The 21,530-nt window shown below is 44.6% G+C and overlaps 1 non-coding gene across 1 annotated transcript; it reads right to left on the minus strand.

The window, feature by feature from the left end:
- Positions 1-20,236: 20,236 nt before the first annotated feature.
- On the minus strand, positions 20,237-20,374 carry LOC119944910. The gene has a single exon (XR_005456051.1). It is a non-coding gene; the product is annotated as a small nucleolar RNA SNORA7 (small nucleolar RNA).
- Positions 20,375-21,530: the final 1,156 nt, after the last annotated feature.

A 21,530-nucleotide genomic window follows, 5' to 3' on the forward strand; every position in this document is an offset into this window, starting at 1 on the left:
GGAGGAGAGAGCTGATCGAGTGTGTTAAAGCCAACAGTCAGGAGTTTCTGCCTGATGCTGAGAGGACTGGGCAATCATCGGAGTACTGAGAGGAGTGGGGAGGCGTGTGTAGTTTGACGATAGAAGAATGATCCAGGCTGCAGAGTGAAGTGTGGACTGAGGAAGAAAGACTGGAGGCAAGAAGACCCAGTGAGGAGACGGATTCAGTAGTCTAGTCAGGATCTGTTGAGCTCCTGGACCAGTGAAGTGGCTGTTTGGTTGGAGAGGAAGGGACAGATCCAGAAACGTTGGGAAGAAAAAACCAACAGGATTTAATGAAGCATTCAAGAAATGCGATTGATTGACAGACTGAACATGAGAGTTGCAGGTGTGCTTGAGTGGCTGGGCATGTGGTAAGAGATGGCTAGAGAGGAGATAACTCCAGGTGACAGAACTCCTGTGATGACCTCCCATCTTGCCCAGCAGGATCTCAAGAGCTCTCCTGCCTCCTCTCAAAATCTACCCCTTCCAACTGCCCCTCTGACGTCAACGCTATGCACCTTATCAAAACACTTGACTCCTCCTTTCTTCCTTCCCTGACCACCATCTTCAACCATTCAATGGCTCCTTCCCCACTGCTTTCAAACATGCTCATGTACTTCTTATCCTAAAAAAAACCCTCTGTTGACCCCACTACTCTCCAGTTATCGCTTCTTCTTCTTCCATACCCCTTGAGAAAGCCGTCAATACCTGCTGCACCATTTCATTCTCCTCCAGTTCTGTCCTTGACCCCCTCCAATCTGACTTCTGCTTCCTTCACTCCACAGCAACTGCCCACCCTAAGGTCACCAATGACCTCCTTCTTGCCAAATTTAATGAGCTCCACTCCATTCTAATTCTCCTCAACCTCTCAGTTGCCTTCTACACTGTGGACCACCCTCTTCTGGAAATAATATCTAACCTTGACTTCACTGACAATCTCCTCTCCTGGTTCTCCTCCTGTCCCTGGCTGCGTCTTTTCAGTCTCTCTCGAGGCCTTCCACCCTCTGACTGTGGGAGTCCTTCAGGGCACAGTTTTGGGTCCCTTTGTATTCTCCATCTACACACACTCCCTTGGAGAACTCATTCACTCTCACGGCTTCAACTACCATCTCTATGCTGATGATTCCAATTCTTAGTACAGTTCTCTGCACACAGTAAGTGCTCAATGAATACCACTGACTGAATTTTACCTCTTCACCCTTGACCTCTGTTCTTGCCTGCAGTGTTGCATTTTCATCTGCCTTCAGAACATCTCTACTTCAATGTCTTGTCGACACTTCAAACTTAGCATATCAGTACAGAACCACTCATATTACCACCCAAACCCTGTCCTCCCCATGTCTCTTTCCATCACTGTGGACAGCACCACTGTCCTCCTTGTCTTACAAGCCCATAACCATGTCATTATCCTCAACTAATCTCTCTCATTCAACCTGTCACCAAATCCTGCTGGTTTAACGTTCACAACATCTAGAAAATCCTCCCTTTCCTCTCCTCCACTGCTACTGTGTTTCATCTTTCCTTATTTGTCTGTTATCAGCCTCCTTGGACATAGACACTGGACATGTGGATGAGTAAGTTCTTAAATAGTAGGCTATGTAAATTGATGCAGTCAGAAGTGCTGCGGGTGGGCGTGAACATAATAGTGTCAGGGATATGGTCGGTCCCACCCAGAGGCTGAGCGCCTATCTCATTGAGTAGGATAGCAGATGAGTGAGTGAATAGGTAGGTGGGAGGTGGCTGGGAGAGAGCAGGTAAGCAGGTAGGTGAGGGAGGGTGGAGAGCAAAAGTGTCCAGAAAATCTGAGAACCTCATGGGTTTTGGCTCTCAGTCAGTGTATTTATTCAATGCTCTGTACTTAGTGCTTGGGGATCTATCACTAAATTCTGTCTGCTCAACCTTCACTACATTACTAAAATCTGTCATTTGCTGTCCATCCAAACTGCTACCACGTTAATCCAAGCACTTATCCTATCCCTCCTTGATTACGGTATCAGCCACCTCGCTGACCTCCCTACCTCCTGTCTCTCCCCACCCCAGTCCATACTTCACTCTGCTGCCCGGATCATTTTTCTACAGAAACATTCAGTCCGTGTTTCCCCACTCTTCAAGAACCTTCAGTGGTTGCCTATCCACCTCCACATCAAACAGAAACTCTTTACCACCAGCTTTAAAGTACACAGTCACCTTGCCCCCTCCTACCTCAACTTGCTACTCTCCTACTATAACCCAGGCCACACTTTGCTCCTCTAATGCCAACCTACTCACTGTACCTTGATCTTGCTCAACTCAACACTGACTTCTCGCCCACGTCCAGCCTCTGGCCTGGAATTTTTTCCCTTTCCACATCCAACAGAAAATTACTCTCCCCATCTTCAAGGCTTTTTTGAAGGCACATCTCCTCCAAGAGGACTTCCCCGACTAAGCCCTCATTTCCTCTTTTTCCATTCCTTTCTGTGTTGCCTTGGCTTGCTGTCTTTACTCACCACCACCCCAGCACCACAGCACTTATTGTATCTGTAATGTATTTATATTAATGTCTGTCTCCCCACTAGATTGTAAGCTCTTTGTGAGCAGGGATTGTGCCTGTCTTATTGTGTTGTCCTCTCCCAAGCGCTTAGTACAGCACTCTGCATACCGTAAATGCTCAGTAAATATGATTGTTTAATTGATGGATTGGGGGAATATAGTCAAGTGAGTATACACAAGCAATCAATCAATGATATTTACTGAATGCATACATTGTGAACAGCATTGTAGGGGCTTGGGAGAAAATGATACCACCGAGTTGGTAGAAATGATCCCTGCCCTCAGGACCGCTGAGTTTAAAAATGGAAATAAGTATCCAAACAAATGGTGGGCTTCTGGTTAAACGGTTGTCCTTTGAGGGAATCAGCAAAGCTGGTGGAGATTTTGAGGACACTGGATGAACGAGAAAGAGGGGGAGAGAGAAAAAAAGGCCACTACTAGTAACAGATGTGAAATTATATTAGATAAATATAATCATTAGTTTCAGTCTCACCCTGGTTAATTTGTTTGTGGAAATGTGCAACCCATTACTCATTAGATGATTTTTCACACATTGATTAGAAAGCCATGTCGAATCCTGACCCGGTGAATTTGGGTTTGCCTACCTTACAGCGAAGTAGGCCGCGGACAATGGTGGAAATGGGGGACAAAATGTTTATCTCAGACTGATTTTGTGCCAATAAATAAAGTAAATCAATAGCCAGTGAAGTGTGAACGACATTTCTCTGCTGTATAATATGGTTTTGGGGGCAATTTGACATGCTACATGGGGAAACAAGGGTCTTGAACAGAAGGGTAATAAAAGCAAATCATGCTGGTAACTGTTATTGAAGCCCTGTATTTTTTCTCTACTTGGGCAGCTTTAAGATGGGAAAAATAATGCACATAAAATTATCAAAATACTGAGGCGCCCTGCCCTGTATTTACAAACATGCTTTCTTATCACCCAACCTTGATTGTGCCGGTCATGCATCCTAGACCTGTGACAATCTCTTCTGTTTTAGAATTGATTTAATTTTGTACACGGATTCAAATAGCGTTAAAGTGTTTCTATCAAATAAGGCAGAAAGACCTTATACTCTGAATTGATTTTTATTAACTGCCCACGAGATCCCAGTTTAAATGTACACGAATGCCCCCCTCCCCCGCACAAGATACCGGTGAAAGCAATTAGAGAATTTTGTTTGTGCTGTTTAGCAGGCCCCTCTCAGGCTGGGTCCCCTGGCCCAAGTCCACAGACCTTCCTTCCTGCCTTTTCGCAGGAAACAGTGACAATCGTGCATCTTCAGAAGGGCACCCGGTAGCTTGTCGAAGCCTCAGATGTCGTCTTTGCCGCAAAGATGAAAATAACTTGAGTTTTTCCACATAATGCAGGCTGCCTCCGAGTAATTAACGGTTAATTAAAAGCAGGTTTCCCTCAGCAGGTCAGATGGCGCAGGGCTCAGAGATGTTGCCATGGAAAGGAGGGGAGTCCAGGCAGCTTGGGTTCCTGAGACGGAGCAGCTGTCTGCCAGGTCCGCCCGTCTGAGATTGCACTTAGTTAAACCCGGACAGTCGAAAGAGAAAAGGTCGCTAGGCTGTGTCACAGAGACCACAGTCTGCTGCCGAAGAATGTTATTCATTTGACAGATGTGGTGCATAGTTGTCGAGGAGAGTGGATGTTTTAATTGACTAGGTTGTAGGCCCTTCCAAATACCTGCTGACTCTTGGTGATATGTGTTGAGCCGGTTGTCTCCAGATACTCGAGCAGGTTAAAGGAGGATGTTGATCTTAAAAAATGTCTCTTTATTGTCTTTGTTCCTTTCTTTTCATCATACATTGAGATCCTTCTCTCTCTCTCTCTCTCTCTCTCTCTCTCTCTCTCTCTCTCTGATTTCCATTTAGGCTGTGAGGCAATGGCTCCCCCTCAACTTTTTGATCAGGTCTCCCTGCCTTGCCCTTTCCAGATCTCTGACGTGACCTGAACATTTCCAGTCTGGGTCAGAGACCCCAGATGGAGACTTTCTGGCCTGTGGGCTCTTTGAAGCCTGGCCCCTCCCAATGTCTACCACCCCCTAAAATCCCTTCCCCCTTTTCAGCGGCACACTCAGGATGAAAAGGTGACACCAGTGGGTTTGGGTATGTTGTTAGCATCAACTGAGTCAAAGGTGAACTACATCTAGAGAATTTTCTACATCCCTCTTCTTCTAGTACTCATTTTGGGCCCTAAATTGGGAAAGGCTCTGAAGCCATGTGAAGACAAAAAAAGAAACATAAAGTAATCCAAGCAGAGAAATACATTCCAGACACTACTCTATCCTAGAGAAGGAATTTGTGTTATTCGTGGCCAGGGCCCAGGACTGTTGATGGTGGCAGGTGCTTTTAAAAGATTTACAGAAGCAGCACTGAGAGCCTGGAGGTGCTCTCTGCACTTTTCCTTGGTCTCTCATAAGCAGGCTTGCAAGAAAATCTGATTGACCTCCCTGAAAAGTTCACCGTTTTTAGTTTTAGGCATCTTAGGCTACTCCTTGCAGGTTGGTCAAGTCATAGTTGAAGGGATCCTGCCTGACCCTTTCTCCATCACCATGGAATGAAGCAGAGCTGTGAAGGCATCCAGGCCTGTGGAACCTGTTCTCTATCAGCATATGGGACTAGACTTCAAAGAGAACAGGGAGTAGAATCAGACTTCAACTTTGAGTTACACTTCAAATCCACTTCAGAACTCTTCCAACATCACAGGCCACAAGCATCATTGAAAGTTTGAGACGGTCTTCTAAGAACTGTTGTATGTTCTTTGGAACCCCACCCAAGAAGTCTTACAGAAGATTTTGAATGGCTTCACAGAGTTAGCAAGAAGCCAGAAGAAAACTGAGGGTACATACCAGCCTTTACATGGGGGTCCTACCCAGAGCCAAAAATCGTTACTGGCAACCAGAAACTCATGCCCCTGGGATTCTGCTCCCTCGGCAGTTCAGTATCCACCAGTGCATGGATCAGTGGGTCCACAACTGAACCAAAAAGGCCCAATATGGCTTGAAGGAGCTTGACAGACAAGAGTTTGGTAACAGCAGTGTATTAAGGTTGTCATGCTGAAGGCATACAAAAGCTTTTGTCTGTCTGTGACTGAGACCTGGGACCATACAGAAGGCATATTCAGCTTCTTGAGAAGTCTAACCACCAATGGCTCCAGGCCATAATGTACATCAGGTAGGAGGACAAGATTACCAGCAACAAGGTCCCAGAATCCACCACTCTGGCAATGTTCGCAGCCACACAGCTTCATGTGAAGAGTGAAAGTGTTTTGGGTTTCCTTTTGGTCTTGATTTATAGTCACTCCCTTGAAGTCTTACTATTTCAACTACCACCTTTACACAGATGACTTCCAAATCTACCCCACTAGCCCTGACCTGTCTCCTCGGGGATCTTGTATCTCCTGCTGCCTCTAGGACATCCCTACCTAGATGTCCCTCCTCATCTCAATGTCAGCATGTCCCAAAATGAACTCATCTTCCCTCCCAAATCATCTCCACCTCCCAAACTTTCCCCTCGCTATTGACATTATCACCGTCCTCCTCGTCTTTTAAGCCTACACCCTTCACATTACCCTTGACTCCTAACTTTCAACTCCCATAACTGGTTTCCAAATCCTTTAAAATTCCTCCAGAATCCACACCTTCCTCTCCCATCCAAACTGCCACCATATTGGACCAAGATTTTGCCATATCCCAACTTGACTGTAATTGCATCAGCCTTTTCACAGGTCTCCCTGCCTCCAGTCTCTCCCCTCTCCAGTCCATACTTCACTCTTCTGTTGGGATCAGTTTTCAAAAGTACTGTTTAGTGCACATTTCTCCATTCCTCAAAAACCTCTGTTGGTTGCCCATTCCTCTCTGGATCAAGCAGAAACTCCTGGCTGTTGGCTTTAAGACGCTCAGTGAGCACTCTCTCTCCTACTTAGCTTCACTCCTCCCACTACACCCCATTTCACTTCCTTCACTTTTCTCCAGCCAGACTATTCACTGTTACTCATTCTCCTGTTTTTCACTCTTGACCTCTTGCTCAGAGCCTCTCTGCTTGGAACTTCCTCCCCGTCACATCTGACAGACCTCTGCTCTCCCCATCTTCAAACCCCTTGCAAATTTGCATCTCCTCCAGGAAGCCTTCCCTGATATTCCCTATTCCCCCTGACCCTACGGCCACTTTAGCATTTTCACATCACCTAAGCAGTTGGGTACTCCCCTCTTTACTCACCCAACTAAAGTTGATTGATAGAAGTTGCAGTCTTTGAATTTAGCTTCTGCAAAACCAACAGCAGTTGAATCATTTGTAAAGCAAAAGCAATTATGTGGTATCTTTTCACATAGTACTTCTAGAGGGCAGTTTCTCCACTCCATGTATCATCTCTCCGATTTTATATGACCCAGTTTTAGAGAAATTTTAGTTCTTCTTGAAAGAAGTAATTGTTGTTGCTAAGCATTCTAGTGGATAAAAATGTTGGGATGTCCCTTACCAGGACACTCAAAATTCAGCAGCTTAAAAGACAGCACACATATAAAAATTAGTTTTGTGTTTCCTTGAGGAGTAATAGTTTTGTACTGTATTTTAGATGTTTTTCTTTTCCACAGTATTGACTGGATTTCAGTGTGAAGAGTACTAGCCTGGGAGTCAGAGGACTTGGGTTCTAATCCTGACTCTGCCGTTGACCCTCCCCCCCCACCGGCTCACGTCCTCCCCTTGGCCTGGAATGCCCTCTCTCCACACATCTGCCAAGCTAATTCTCTTCCTCCCTTCAAAGCCCTACTGAGAGCTCACCTCCTCCAGGAGGCCTTCCCACACTGAGCCCCCTTCTCCCTCTCCTCCTTCCCATCCCCTCCGCCCTACCTCCTTCCCCTCCCCACAGCACCTGTACATATGTTTGTACAGATTTATTACTCTATTTTACTTGTACATATTTACTGTTCTATTTATTTTGCTAATGATGTGCATCTAGCTTTATTTCTATTTGTTCTGACGACTTGACACCTGTTCACATGTTTTGTTTTGTTGTCTGTTTCCCCCTTCTAGACTGTGAGCCCATGGTTGGGTAGAGACCGTCTCTATATGTTGCCGACTTGTACTTCCCAGGCACTTAGTACAGTGCTCTGCACACAGTAAGTGCTCAATAAATATGATTGATTGAATGAATGAATGAATGAAAGGGCCTGCTGTGTGACTTTGTGCAAGTCACTTAATGGCTCTGTTCCTCATTTACCTCAGCTAACAGTGGATATCCAATACATGTTCTCCTTCCTACTTAGATTGGGAGCCCTATGTGAGAAAGAGACTCTGTTGGACCTGATTATCTTGTATCTTGCCCAGCGCTTAAAACAGCACGTGACAACTAGTACGTGCCTAACAAATACCGATATCATTTTTATTTTTGAGACCGTAAGTTTCTTGTGGGCAGGGAACGTGTCTACCAAATCTGTTGAATTGTTCTCTCTCAAGTGCTTAGTATAATGGTCTATGCACAGTATGCCCTCAATAACTACCATTGATTATTGCTTGATTGCAATAAACCCCCAATAGCATAAATATTTCCCCCTACCTGTAATTTATTTTAGTTCCTTGAGGGCAGGGGTCATGTTTATGAACTCTGTTGTACTCTCTCCCATGTACTTAGTACGGGAGTCCTGGCCCAGGGCTGCCCAGACAGGGGGCAACTCAGTTAATTTCATCCTAATGAACTCAGCTGAACCAGGCCCGAGAGGGTAGCACAAGTAAAGGGAAGAGCCAACTTGTACTTCCCAAGCGCTTAGTACAGTGCTCTGCACACAGTAAGCACTCAATAAATATGATTGAATGAATGAATTCAGGCAGGTAGCCATAGCAGAGCCTAGTCAGTCCCCATTAGCACAGGGGCTAATGGATGGGAACACCACAGTACAGTGCTCTGTAAACACTCAATAAATGCCATTTAGTGATTGATCCCTCTGGATGACTGAGAGCCTGAAATGGGCTCTGTTCTCAGTGACCTAAAGTCAGTGACCTAAAGTGACTTATCTGTTTTAGCCAAGATGACAGTTAAAAAGAAATTGTCAGCGTTCTGGAGCTTATGGTTTTGTAAGCTTCTTAAGGGCCAGGATGCTGTTTTTTATTCCTTTTGTATAATCCCAGGTCCCCAGTGCAGTGCTCTGCCCTCAGAGGGCATCCAGTCCAGGGCTCTGCACACAGTGGGTGTCCAGTACAGTGCTCTGCCCACAGCGGGGGCCCAGTTCAGCATTCTACATGAAAAAAGCACTCAGTACATACTGCTGCTTCTTAGGGGTTAACAAGTTCATAGTACATGACATAATATGGAACTATACATAAGGATTTTAGATTTGGAAAAAGTCATTTAAGTTTGAGCATTACCCTTAACTCAAAAATCAAGACCCTGGACTTTGGGCTTACATAACCTTGAAAAGTACTTAGAGTGCAGAACTAGCTATCTGAATATTGGTAATTAGCTGAGCTGAAAATAGTTCAGTTAATCCAGAAGAAAAGTCTTGCAAATCTGAACAAAACGAAGGGTGGCCGTTGGGTTCATGTGATTTGGAGTGCTGGGAGTTAATTGGGGAAGATTTTCCCGAGAAGCTGGGAACCAGATGTCTCTTTCAGGTATGCTCCCTCCTTCCTCTCCCCCTCGTCCCCCTCTCCATCCCCGCACCCCCCGCCACCGTCTTACCTCCTTGCCTTCCCCACAGCACCTGTATATATGTATATATGTTTGTACATATTTATTACTCTATTTATTTATTTATTTTACTTGTACTTATCTATTGTATTCATTTTATTTTGTTAATACGTTTGGTTTTGTTCTCTGTCTCCCCCTTCTAGACTGTGAGCCCACTGTTGGGTAGGGACTGTCTCTATATGTTGCCAAATTGTACTTCCTAAGCACATAGTATAGTGCTCTGCACACAGTAAGTGCTCAATAAATAAGATTGATTGATTGATTTACATCTTCACTGTCCCTTGAGATTGTATGCTTCTGGTGGGCAGAGAACTCATCACTTTTTTTTGTGTTGAGGTTTCCCAAGCACTTGGAACAGAGCTTTGTACTCAGTGGGTGCTTGGGAAAAGCCATGACTATTCCTACTGGTGATTAGTACTCCTACTGGTAATTGCTACTCCTACTGGTGATTGCTATTCCTACTTGTGGTTACTGTTCCTGCAAGTGATTGCTACTCCTGCTGGTGACTACTTCTCCTTATTGGTAACTACTACTCCTACTAATGATCATTACTCCTACTGGTGATTGCTACTCCTACAGGTGAGTTTTCAAATGTCAGTGTCTTGTACATTTGGGCAAGAGAGAACAGAATGGCTAGAAAAAGCCTTCTCACTCCCTGTCACTAGGTTTTCCTCCATATAATTAGAAGCAGGTTGTAGGAAGGGAAAAAGCTGAGAGAGCTCTGTGTTAAATTTCAAAGAGAAAACCCTCTCCACCCTGGCACGGCTGCATACTATTGAAGAAAGGTGTACTTGTGGAATGGCATACTGTGGTATAAGGCCCAGAGTAAATCTATGTAGGGGTCTCTGAAAGAGAGAATAATTAGAACCCGCACTCTCAGTCATATCAGACTAAAGGTAATGGGGTGTAAGAAATGGTTCATTACGCTCTCTCAAGCACTTTTACTGCATCCATACTATTTATACCAGCAGAAAAAATCCAGCATCTTTAAAACCAAGTTGAAGCATTTGCCTTAGATTCCTCCGGGTGAGAAATAGTACTGAGTTAATGATGGCTTGAAGTCACATGAAAAAAAAGTCCATGGAAAATCTTTGCCTAGAAGAAGGCACCCCTCCCATGCTCAGTGCGAACATTGCTCAGCCACCTGTATCCTTGTTTGGGTTCTGTCTGTATGCTGGGGGCCTTGGGGAGCCCAGTGATGGCCGGGGAGCTTTGCAGGAAGTCCTGGGAGTATATGGATAGCTTGCTTGTCCCCAGTTTTTGGTACACCCAGGCCACGTTTGGGAAAGAAATTTCTGGAGAAGCTACCATCATCTGAATGAAATAGTTGGGGCGGTGGCACCTTCATAGTTCTTAGAAAATTGTCTTTGATCATGGGATCTGGCCAGGTGGCAGAAGTATCAGAACACAGACCGGGAGAAATTGGTCACCCTGGGAGACTGCCCAGAAAGAAAGTGGGGAGGGAACAGGGGTAAGCACTTCAGGTGCTGATTAATTCTCCCATAGTAGTTTTAATTTAGCACTTACTGAGCACCTGCCAAGTGAGGAGCCCTGTGTCGAGCAGTGTGTGCAGAGCCCTGTGCTGAGCACCTGCTGTGTGCAGAACTCTGTGCTGAGCACCTGCTGTGGTCACCTGCTGTGAACAGAGCCTGCACTAGGCATTTGGGAAAATTCCATAGAAGTAAAAGATACAGCCCCTCCTTATGTGCTTTTCGTTAGCAATCTGTCATTCATATCTGTTAATTTGCTATTGATTTACTTGTTCATCTTCATTTTGTATTTAAATGTTTCACCCATTTGAAGCTGTTGAAAATTGGTCAATTTGTGTGCTGATTACCCCATTATAGTGCATGGCCTATGAGAGTAGGAGCTGTGCTTCTTTTTCTGAGTAATTATGGTATTTAAGTGCTTACTATGTGCCAAGTGTTGTGCCAAGTGCTGGGGTAGATACAAGATAATCAGGTCGGACACAGTCCCTGTTCCACATGAAGTTCACAGTCTAAGGGTGAGAGAGAACAGGTATGGAATCCTAATTTTACAGTTTAAGAAACAACTTTCCCAAGGTCACACAGCAAGCATTTAGCAGAGTCAGGATTAGAACCCAGTCCTTTGACTCCCCAGCCTTTCCACTAGACCATGCTGTTTCTCTGGGACTTCTCAGAAGACACCTGCCTCTGAACTCTGCTGTTTGGAAGTGGTGCCAGTGTTTCTGGGGACTTGGGAGGCAACTATGATGCTTCTGAAGCTAGGGAAGGGGGTCAGGAATCCCCCAGCAATACCCTCTGAGTTCTGAGGATTTTGTCAACATGGAACTGACCTCTTTATGACATCATTATATCCCATAACTTATGCAACACGTGCACTGTACAACAGTTACTGCTGGGCCAGTAAAAAGGTGTCTGGCATTTTTGATGATGTCATAGGCCATCCTAAGCATGGGCTATAGGAGTAATCGGGAAGTATATAGTTAAGACCCCAGATTAATTCCGGGCCAATGGGGAGGAAGGCCAGGGAGAATGCTGTGAGCTTTCACTCCTCCACACACTCTCAACCTGTGCCTGGAGGTTCATACTTGCCAAGAAAACAGGCTTCTTTGTCCTTTCTCCGATTATCTCAATGATATTGAGGAAATGTGCCTGGAGCCTGATTGTGGCAATGGATCGGGGGAGTGGTATTAGGCACACTCGCTGTTGTGATGTAGTAACGATGAAAAACAACCAGCACTTGAACATACTGCAGAAACTCCCAAAACTAACAGCCACTATTTGAGCTGTACCCACAGAGTATTAATGGCTTGTCCAGAAAAAAAAATTTCTCTCTTTTTTCGTCTTCTGTCCAAAAGAATCAAACTCTTCTGGCTTTCTTCCATATCATGCCCATTGGTTGTATTGGTTTTCATTTTCATGGTATTTGTTAAGCGCTTACTATGTGTCAAACACTGTTATAAGCTCTGGGGGTAGGTACATGCTAATTAGGTCAGACAGAGTCCCTGTCCCACAGTGTAAGTAGGAGGGAGAACAGGTATCCCCATTTTACAGTTGAGGAAGCGGAGATACAGAGAAGTGATTTACCTAAGGTCATACAGCAAGCAAAGCCAGAATTAGAACTCAGGTACTTCTGATTCCCAGGCAATGTTGCTTTCTGGTTGGAAGGGGTATTGACCACAAGAGATTTTAGGACTCAATTCAGTCCCAAAGGCTCTCAAACCCCAAACTGATCGTCCAGGACTTTCTTAGAGACTCCGTTGGGCTTGGAACCAATCAATCAATCAATCAATTGCATTTATTGAGCGCTTACTGTGTGCAGAGCACACAGTACTAAGCGCTTGGGAAGTACAAGTTGGCAACATATAGAGACGGTCCCTACCCAACAGTGGGCTCACAGCCTAGAAGGGGGAAGGCAGATTTTTTTTTTTGCTCAGTCAGGCACTAAGAATGTAACTATTAGCCCAGTTTCTTCCTTTATGCAAACCTCTTTTTTTTTCTTCCCTGAGAATTGGGACCCGAACACATTATCAACAATTAGTTCTTGTGCCAAGTATTGAGGTTTTGAACAAAACCATAGTTGACATTTGCTCCTGGAAGAGAGAGTGAAAAATGGTCCATAAAGTTCCTATTACCTTAAAAAGCAGCCGCATCTGCTCCAGTCAGGGCCAGGCCTACACAAGACTTAAGCCCTTGCCTCTTTGAAAAGGGTCAGAGATGTTTTCAGAACCTATCATAAACCTTCTTCGGTTTCATAGGGAAAGAGAATGTGGTGATTAGAAAACTCTGGAAAGGTTTGATTTTAATGTCTCCCCCACTAGATTATAAACTCCTTGTAGGTAGGGATTGTGCCTATTAACTCTGTTGTATCGCTTAATCTTATGCTCTGTACACAGTGAGCATGTAATAAATACCATTGATTGATCGATTAATTAATTAAACCAGGCTGCAAATAGGTATGAACTCACCACATTGCATTTCAGTCAGATATAATGCACAGAGTCCAGTCCAGAAGTTGATGTTATTGAACCATGTCTTGCAGTTGTTACCCCTCCATTTTTCCCTCCATCCCCCCACCTTCCCTTCTGTTTCTTTGTGGCCTTGTAGGAGTCTGGAGAGTTGAAAATTTTTAGGTCAAAAAGTTGGGCCCTCTAAACTTTCAGGTCCGTTTGGTGAAACATCTAATAATTTCATGGAGAGTATCATGTGAATGAATATTAATCATCTCTACGAAACTACTTGGTGGTTTTCTCGGGTTACATTATTTTTTTTTCAAAATTCAGGGGAATTCCAGAACATTTTGCAATTAGTTAAGGATTATATTTCCTTATTTTTATTAATTTTATGTAAAGTGGGATTTATCAGTGGAGCATTCATTGACACTGACTTCAATTTATTCTGATGAAACTGACTGACATCTGTGTGTGCTGTTCATCAGTCATAATTTAAACCATTCTTAATTGCATTAAATGTAAATTAAGACATTCAATTTCAGCCATTATTTTTCATAAAATACTGTGAACTGAATTTTAGTGGGTCACGAAGCCTTACATTCAAGATAAATAGGGTAAATTCAAAACTTACCATTGGTGTTCATATTTCACCCTTTGTCGACTATTTCTTTTGGAGCCTACTAGATTGGAACCATTAATTTGCTCTCTGAAGGGAGCCTGGGTGGCTGAAAAAGATATAGCTGGAATTCTTAACAAATGGATTTATCATTTGCAAAGCCTGCTTGTTCCCAGAATGTTGTACATGTGTGATTAAAAAGTAAATAAATTAACCATTCATCTGAGCCAAATGACGAATTAAAATGGAAAAGCCAAACAATGATCCTAGCAGCCCTAGGCTTGACAGTAGGATATACCTTTGTGTTGGGTTTTAAGACTTCACAGTTCCATTTTCAGTACATTTCATGTAGCTAGGGGTCCCAATGTGCATGTGTTTGATATTAGCTTTGGCTGAAATAGAATAGGAAAATGTGCTTTTCCTCAACACAGAGTAATGCCTTCTGTAAATAATCCATGTGGTGCCATTTGGAGTTGGCTTGTGTTTTCTTTTTCATGGTTTTTTTTTTTAAAGTGAATGGAATACCCTGTTAAGTCAGTTGAGGATGCTGGTGATAGTACTAATAACGATGATATATTGGTGGCAAATAATAATAGACAAACATGTGACCTTTCATGTGGGGATTTGACAGTGCTTGCCAGGGCAAGTGTCTTATGCTTCTGTGGTATGTCTCTAGAACTGTGTAAAGTGCATTGCATAAAGTGGTCTCTGAGCAAATCCCAGTACTGTTACTATACATTCTGCTTTTGTATGATATTTGCCTAAGCACTTAGGGACCATTTGTTGAGGGCTACAGCTTAAGTTTCCTGTAAGTAGGGTTCAGCAAGAATACAACCCCCAACCTATAGGAAAACTGGGTACATATCAAGTAATACATATGTAAGGGTTGTATGTACATAAGTGCCAAGAATTGCTGTGACTATGCCCAGGAAGGATGGGTGTCTGAGTGGTTGTGTGAATGTGGATTGCCCATGGTCATACAGGAGAGGAGAAGATGCTGTAAAAATCCAGAGACTGGCCAGTGACACCCAGAAAAACCCTCGTTGACCCTTAGGGAATCCCTCCCGTACCAGCTCTTGAAGACCCTGGGAGTACTCACCACCCCACAGAACCTGAAAGTCACTGGGGAGCTGGCGACTCATTCATTTCTAGAAGACCCCCACAGCAGGGCACAGAGCTTCTTCTCATCAAGACTCTGGCCTCAGAGAGGGCCTGAGACTGGCCATTTCCTGGAATGGAGATACCAAGATGTAAAAGATGGTCTGTGGTTCCTGAGGACTTAACTGGGGACAGCGAGGTGTCAGTTACTCACCCCATCCCCCCAGCACTTATGTAGCTATCCTTACACTCAGTTTTTTCCCTTACCTGTAACTTATTGAATTGTCTTTCTTCCCTACTAAAGGGTAAGCTGCTTGAAGGCAGGGATCATACCTGCCAACTGTATTGTAATCTCTGAAGTGCTTAGTCCAGTTCTCTGCACAAAGAGGGTCATTTTTATTATTGATTGATTTAGTGAAGATACCAGATACAAATGCTGTTTTTTTGTGTGTGTGTCTGTGCACGCACGTATATGATAAGGGAGAGTGTGTATAAAAGGTGGAAGTCCAAGTAATAGTGTTCAAGGGGAAGCTCTGCCTGGCTAGCCTGAGTTTCCCTCAGCACGAGGTCCACTGTTGTGCAGATTAGCCTTACTGAAACCCATCTGTGAAAACCCCCAATTGAATTTGAGGGTTTGGGGATCACTGCTGACAGACCTTTAGTCTGACCTGATCTGGTGGTGTTGGAAATTAATCATGGAAGGCTTCCTGGAGGAGGTGGGGGATATTTGGGGGCCTTTGGCGATGCAAAAAGCCGGGGTTGGGCGGCTGCCTCTGGGATGGCTCTGTGTTGGGTCGCCCCGGGCAAAGACCACTCTTACTGCTCCCACTACACATCCAGCTGGCTCGGTGACAGACTCCTTGGATTCTAAACTAGCTAAAACTTTGCGAGGTCATTAAGCCTGGACACTTGCCAAATAAAAATGGGTCAATAAAAGGAAGCAAACAGCACCCGTTTGCTTTAGTGACTCAGGTAGTCAAATTTTACGCAACTATTATATATGACATTTACATTCCTACGTCAGTTCAACTGATGGAGAATGAAGTGTTGCCATAAGTCTGGAGATGCGTAGTGATGCAATCATCCTACCAGTTTCTTGCTACTAATATATGTCTCTTACTCATTTTTAAAGGTAGCATAAATGAGAGTACTGAATATAAATGGCTTTTGTAAGTCATTCAGGCCAGTGAAGCATGTCATTGTTTGCAACCAGAGTTCCAGAGAGCCCTGTCTGGCTGATGGGTGCCCCACATCGCTTTCTCATAAATAAGAAACACAAACAATATTCACTTGGTTTAATGAATATTATAAAATAATGCCATATAAGAGGAGCCCCCAAAGCCAGGACTCATTGCATGTGTTTAATAGGGTCACCTTACTCTGTCATCTTTGGACTTTTTGAAGCTTATATAGGCTGGCAGTGTATAAATTATTTCTCCAGATGTACATTAACAAACATTTTATTATGATTTATTTTTTGGTTCCCTGAAAGATGAAGTAAGTTCTTTAGTATTAGCATTGCTAATGATTTTAATGAGGCATTAAAATGTTGCAATATTGTAGGAACATTTTTCTTTTTTTAATATTATTTCATTAATATTTCACAGGAATGTTAATGTTAAATTGATTAAGGGACCTGGTAGACTAATCCACAAAGTGTCAAAGTGCTCTCACAGAGGGAAAGAGCCCCAGATAGACAGGGAGCAGTGATGTGGTGAGTCTTAATGAAGTGTGCCTCTATATTCCAAAACCTGTCATGGCCTTTCAGTCGCCGATTCCCAAAATGAAGGCATTTTGAGTGGGTATATCCTGGTTCTTGGCTCTCTTCTTGCACTTGGCAGGAATCGACCCCTCAGTCCTCACCACGGGTTTGTTTCCTGCACTAGGAGGGAGGACAGGCATGAACGAAATAAAGTATTTTGGCCTGGGGAAAGAAGGAGTTTCCTCATAGGGAGTAAGTATTCCCTCAAAGGGACTGATCCCCTTTGGATCTCCTGGATTAGCCAGTGAAGAAACGTTTCCCTTCCAGTTAATCTGAAACCATCCTCACTCCCCTACCCTCAGCTCATATTCTCCCTGCTGCAGAAATGAGGGATTTGGAAAGTTTGCCCTGTGAAGCAACAACTTTCCCGGAGGCATCAGTTCCCGGGGGAGAGGGTGAGGAGCCGGGCATCTGACCCCCGGGAGCAGAGTGCCCTCACCACCATACACATCCCAAAGGTTGGACAGGAAACTCGTCTCTGTTCTCCGTTCTCCGTACCAGCTTCAACTTCGGCCATGGGCACTGATGCCGCAGGCGAATCAAGGACGGGCTGACCTTGGCAGCAGTACAGGAGGAGTTGACGCAAAAGAGAAATGTTCTTGAATAAATTTTCCAATGTCACAGGCAAAAATAGCCCGTGGTGCAGCTTTAGCCTGTGTCTGCTCCAGCCAGGGACAGTCAGAGAGAGGCCCAGGGTGGGACCCTGACAGCCTGATGTGTCTGTAATAGCCATGCCAGGGTCTCTCCCAAAGCCTCCGTATTTACCATTCCCCATCCCGGTTCCCCCCGTTTGTTTAAAGGAATGTGGGTTGGTGCTTCAAACGTTTTCATGGATCTGCAGCATTGACCTGTGCCCTGCTTTTCCTTGTTGGATTTCTCTGCATGTTAACTGACTTCAGCTGTAGGGCAAGCACTTATCCTATCCCGCCTTGATTATCATATCAGCCTCCTTGCTGATCTACCTGCCTCCTGTCTCTCCCCACTTCAGTCCATACTCCACTCTGCTTCCCAGATCATTTTCCCTCAAAAATGTTCAGGCCATGTTTCTCCATTCCTCAAGAAACTCCAGTGGTTGTCCATACACCTCCACATCAAACATAAACTCCTCACCATTGGCTTTAAAGCACTCAGTCACCTTATCCTCTCCTACCTCACCTCGCTACTCTACTACTACAATGCAGTCCACACACTTCATTCCTCTAGTGCTAACCATCTCAATCTCCTCTGTCTCACCAATGACCTCTTGCTCACATCCTGCCTCTGGCCTGGAAGTCCTCCCTCTTCAAATCAAACAGATAATTGCTCTCCCCCTCTTCAAAGGCTTATTAAAGGGTCATCTCTTCCTAGAAGCCTTCTCTGACTAAGCCCTCCTCTCCTCTGCTCCCACTCCCTTCTATGTTGCCTTGACTTACTCCCTTCATTCATCCTCCCTCCCATCCCCACAGCACATACGTGTATATCTGTAATGTATTTATTTATTTATTTATTTATTTATTTATTTATTTATTTATTTATGTGTATTAATGCCTGTCTCCTCCTCTATATGTGAGCTCATTGTGGCCAAGGAATGTGTCTGTTGTATTGTACTCTCCCAAGCACTTAGTACAGTGCTTTGCATACAGCAAGCTTTCAGTAAATACAATTGGCTGAATGAATGAATGAACAAGTGTTTATTGAGCACTTGCTATGTGCCAAACAACAGGTAGGTAGATGCACTAAGATGCAACACTAAGGTAGATGCAAGAAAATCAGGTCGAACACAGTTTTTGTACGTCTTGGGGCTCACCATGTAAGTGGCAGGAAAAGTAGGTTTCTTATCCCCATATTTTAGACAAAGAAACAAAAGCCCAAAGAAGTGAAATGATTTCCCCAGGGTCATACAGTGGCTGAGCTGGGACTTGCAGAAGGAATAGTATTTATTAAACGCTCTGTGTGCAGAGCACTGTAGTGTGTGCTGTGAAAGAATTCTTAGGGGTGTCTCAGCATGGTCCCTGTGTCTTTGGGAACCTCACAATCTTAAACTAGAACTCAAATTTCCCGACTCCTACATCACTTGCTCTCTTGACTTGGCCATGTTGCCTCCTGCTGGGAGTCTTCTTGGTGCTTATGTTGAGAACAATGTCAGAATTCTCATCTTTTCTTCTGTCTTGGGCCGTCTGTGGTTTTTCAGTGATTGCACAGAACTGGAAGTCATTTTTGTAGGTTTTTCCTTGAAGACATCACTTGTTTGTCAAGACTTAGGGATCTTCTAGAAAACTGCTGCTTTGGGGCAGGGCCTAGTACACTTTTGTGTGTGGGTTTATATTGGGCAAATTTGGGTGTAGGTGTATGTTGTGCGAATTTGAATGTGGGTTTGTGTTGTATGAATTTGGGTGTGGGTTTGTGTCATGCAAAATTTGGTGGTGTGTTTGGGTCCTGCAAGTTTGGGGGCAGGTTTGGGTTGTGTGAATTTGTAGACGAATTTGTGCCATTTACATTTGGGCATGGCCGGAATACTCTTATGCAGGTGGATCCTCAGGGGATTAGCATTGACAGTCCAGCCAACACTTGATTATTCAGGGGCTGTGGATTCACTGTTTAGATCATCCAGGCTCAGTACTTCTCCTCTTCCCCTTGGCTCCATGGTGGACTTGTGGCCATTCACTACTCAACTACTATTCCCCCACTGGACTGTAAGCTCATTGTGGGCAGGGACTGTGCCTACCAACTCTGTTATATTGTACTCTCCTAAGCATGTAGTATAGTGCGCTGCATGCAGAAAACCTTCAATAAATACAATGTATTGACTGATCTACCCCCGTTGGAGAGGTATGGGGGGATAAAGAAAGCAAATGTAGTCAGATTGCTAGAGTCAGTTGTTAACTCTTCACTTGCTTTTTAATAACTCTCTCAAAGGCTTTGAGGGAGTGAGTAGAACTTATTGACCATGATGAGATTTTTGGATGAACCGTAGATGAACCAGTTATCCATATGAATCCTTACCCTCAGTAGCGTGGGTAATCAGGAATTGCCTGGCTGTTTACGACTGTTACTCTGTGACAGAGCATAGGAGCCTCCGCCTCTCATTGGATTCTAGTAGAGTTCTGATTCCCACACAAACCTAGTGTAGCCTCTGCTGTATGTGTTATCTATCCCTTCATCATTTTCCCCATGCACTGAAAGGTTACTTCATTCCTTCACCTAGGTATGGTCAGTACGAGGCATACCTCACAGCCACTGCCGAAAATGTCAGGGAATCGACCTTCATTTTAGCAGAGCTAAAAACTGGTGATTGAGCAGATAGTCGTAGATCTCAGAGTTTCATTTTGAAGGTTGGCGGGTTGGGGACCAAAAAAACACTGGGATTTTATGGGGAGCATGTCAGATTGGGTGGGTTGTTGTTGCTGTGTTATGCTGTCGAGTCATGTCCGACTCGTAGCGACACCATGGACACATCTCTCCCAGAATGCCCCATCTCCATCTGCAATTTTCTTGGTAAAAATACGGAAGCGGTTTACCATTGCCTCCTTCCGCGCAGTAAACCCAAGTCTCCACCCTCGACTCTCCCATGCCACTGCTGCCCATCACAGGTGAGTTTTGACTTGTAGCAGATTGCCTTCCACTCACTAGCCACTGGTCAAGCTAGGAATGGAATGGGTAGGCCTCTGCTTGACTCTCCCTCCTGTAGTCAAGACTGGTAGAGTACTGGAAACTCTCCAGGTGTGACCCTGAGAGGTGATTGGGTGGGTAGGCCTCAGTCAATCAGTCAGTAGTGTTTTTTGAGCACGGTGCATGTGAAGCACTGTTCTAAGCGCCTGGTAGAGTTCCGAGTTAATAGCGTAAAGAGTCAGATCCTGTTTGCAGTCATTGCAGCTTGCTTCGCACATAGTAAACCCTTAACAAATATCATCATTTTGCTCAGAAACCCTCTGCTCCTCTCAGCCCCCCTCTTGGGAATCAAGTCCCAAAGTCTTGGGTTGGGGGAGGGGAAGAAGGGAAAACAGTGGCTCCTCCCACAGCTGGGAACACAAGGGGAAATGGCTCCCGTCTCCCGCCTGGCACTGGGACTGAGGGCATGGTCTTAATAGCTCAGCGAGACTCCAGTGTTTCACACTGCTCTAGAGCCCGGAATTCTTTAGCAGAGATCCTCAAATTCCTTGTCGTTTGCCTTTAAAGGACTGGGAGGAAGGGATCTTGTTGTAATGCAGTTAGTTCCCTGAGTCTTGTAGTCTTGAAGTACCTTAAGGACCTCTTTACAGAGGGGTCCTCCTGCAGTAGTTTTTCCGCAGCTTTTGAGAAACATGAAAAGCATTAGTTGAGATCATACCGGCAGGGTGTTTTTTCAGTGAGATCACAGCTTCGTAAGGGCTTCCTGAAGGGTCAGTTAATCCACGATTGACAGATGCTGCCTAAGGATTGTTGGTGGTTTCAGGCTGTTTTCCCCCCTTGCCTGTTGCCCTCCTACTAGGAGAGAGTGTTTATTCATTCATTCAGCTGTCTTTACTGAGTGCTTACTTTGTACAAAGCACCATACTAAGTGCTTGGGCAAGTACAGTATAACAATAAACAGACACATTCCCTGCCCACAGTGAGTTTACAGGCAGCAAAGTTGAGGGGATAGGTCTAAAAGGGGGCTGAAAAGGTCTGAAATGCTGTCAGACATCTGTCATCCTCATCCCTCTCCCTCACCCTCTCCCCTACCAGCCAACTGGACCAAACTAGAATTCTACTTCCTTCCTGAGGCTGCTTATCCTCTCTCACCAGGTAGGAGGCTATTGAAACCACACTGCCAAGTCACATGTGTGCATGATCTTCTCACTCACCACCCCTACCTTATGGTATCATACGTGTATGTGTAGCACCAAAGCATCCTAGGCCAGGACCAATTCATTAC

This window comes from Tachyglossus aculeatus, chromosome 23, assembly GCF_015852505.1.
Source record: "Tachyglossus aculeatus isolate mTacAcu1 chromosome 23, mTacAcu1.pri, whole genome shotgun sequence".
Taxonomy (NCBI): Eukaryota; Metazoa; Chordata; class Mammalia; order Monotremata; family Tachyglossidae; genus Tachyglossus; species Tachyglossus aculeatus.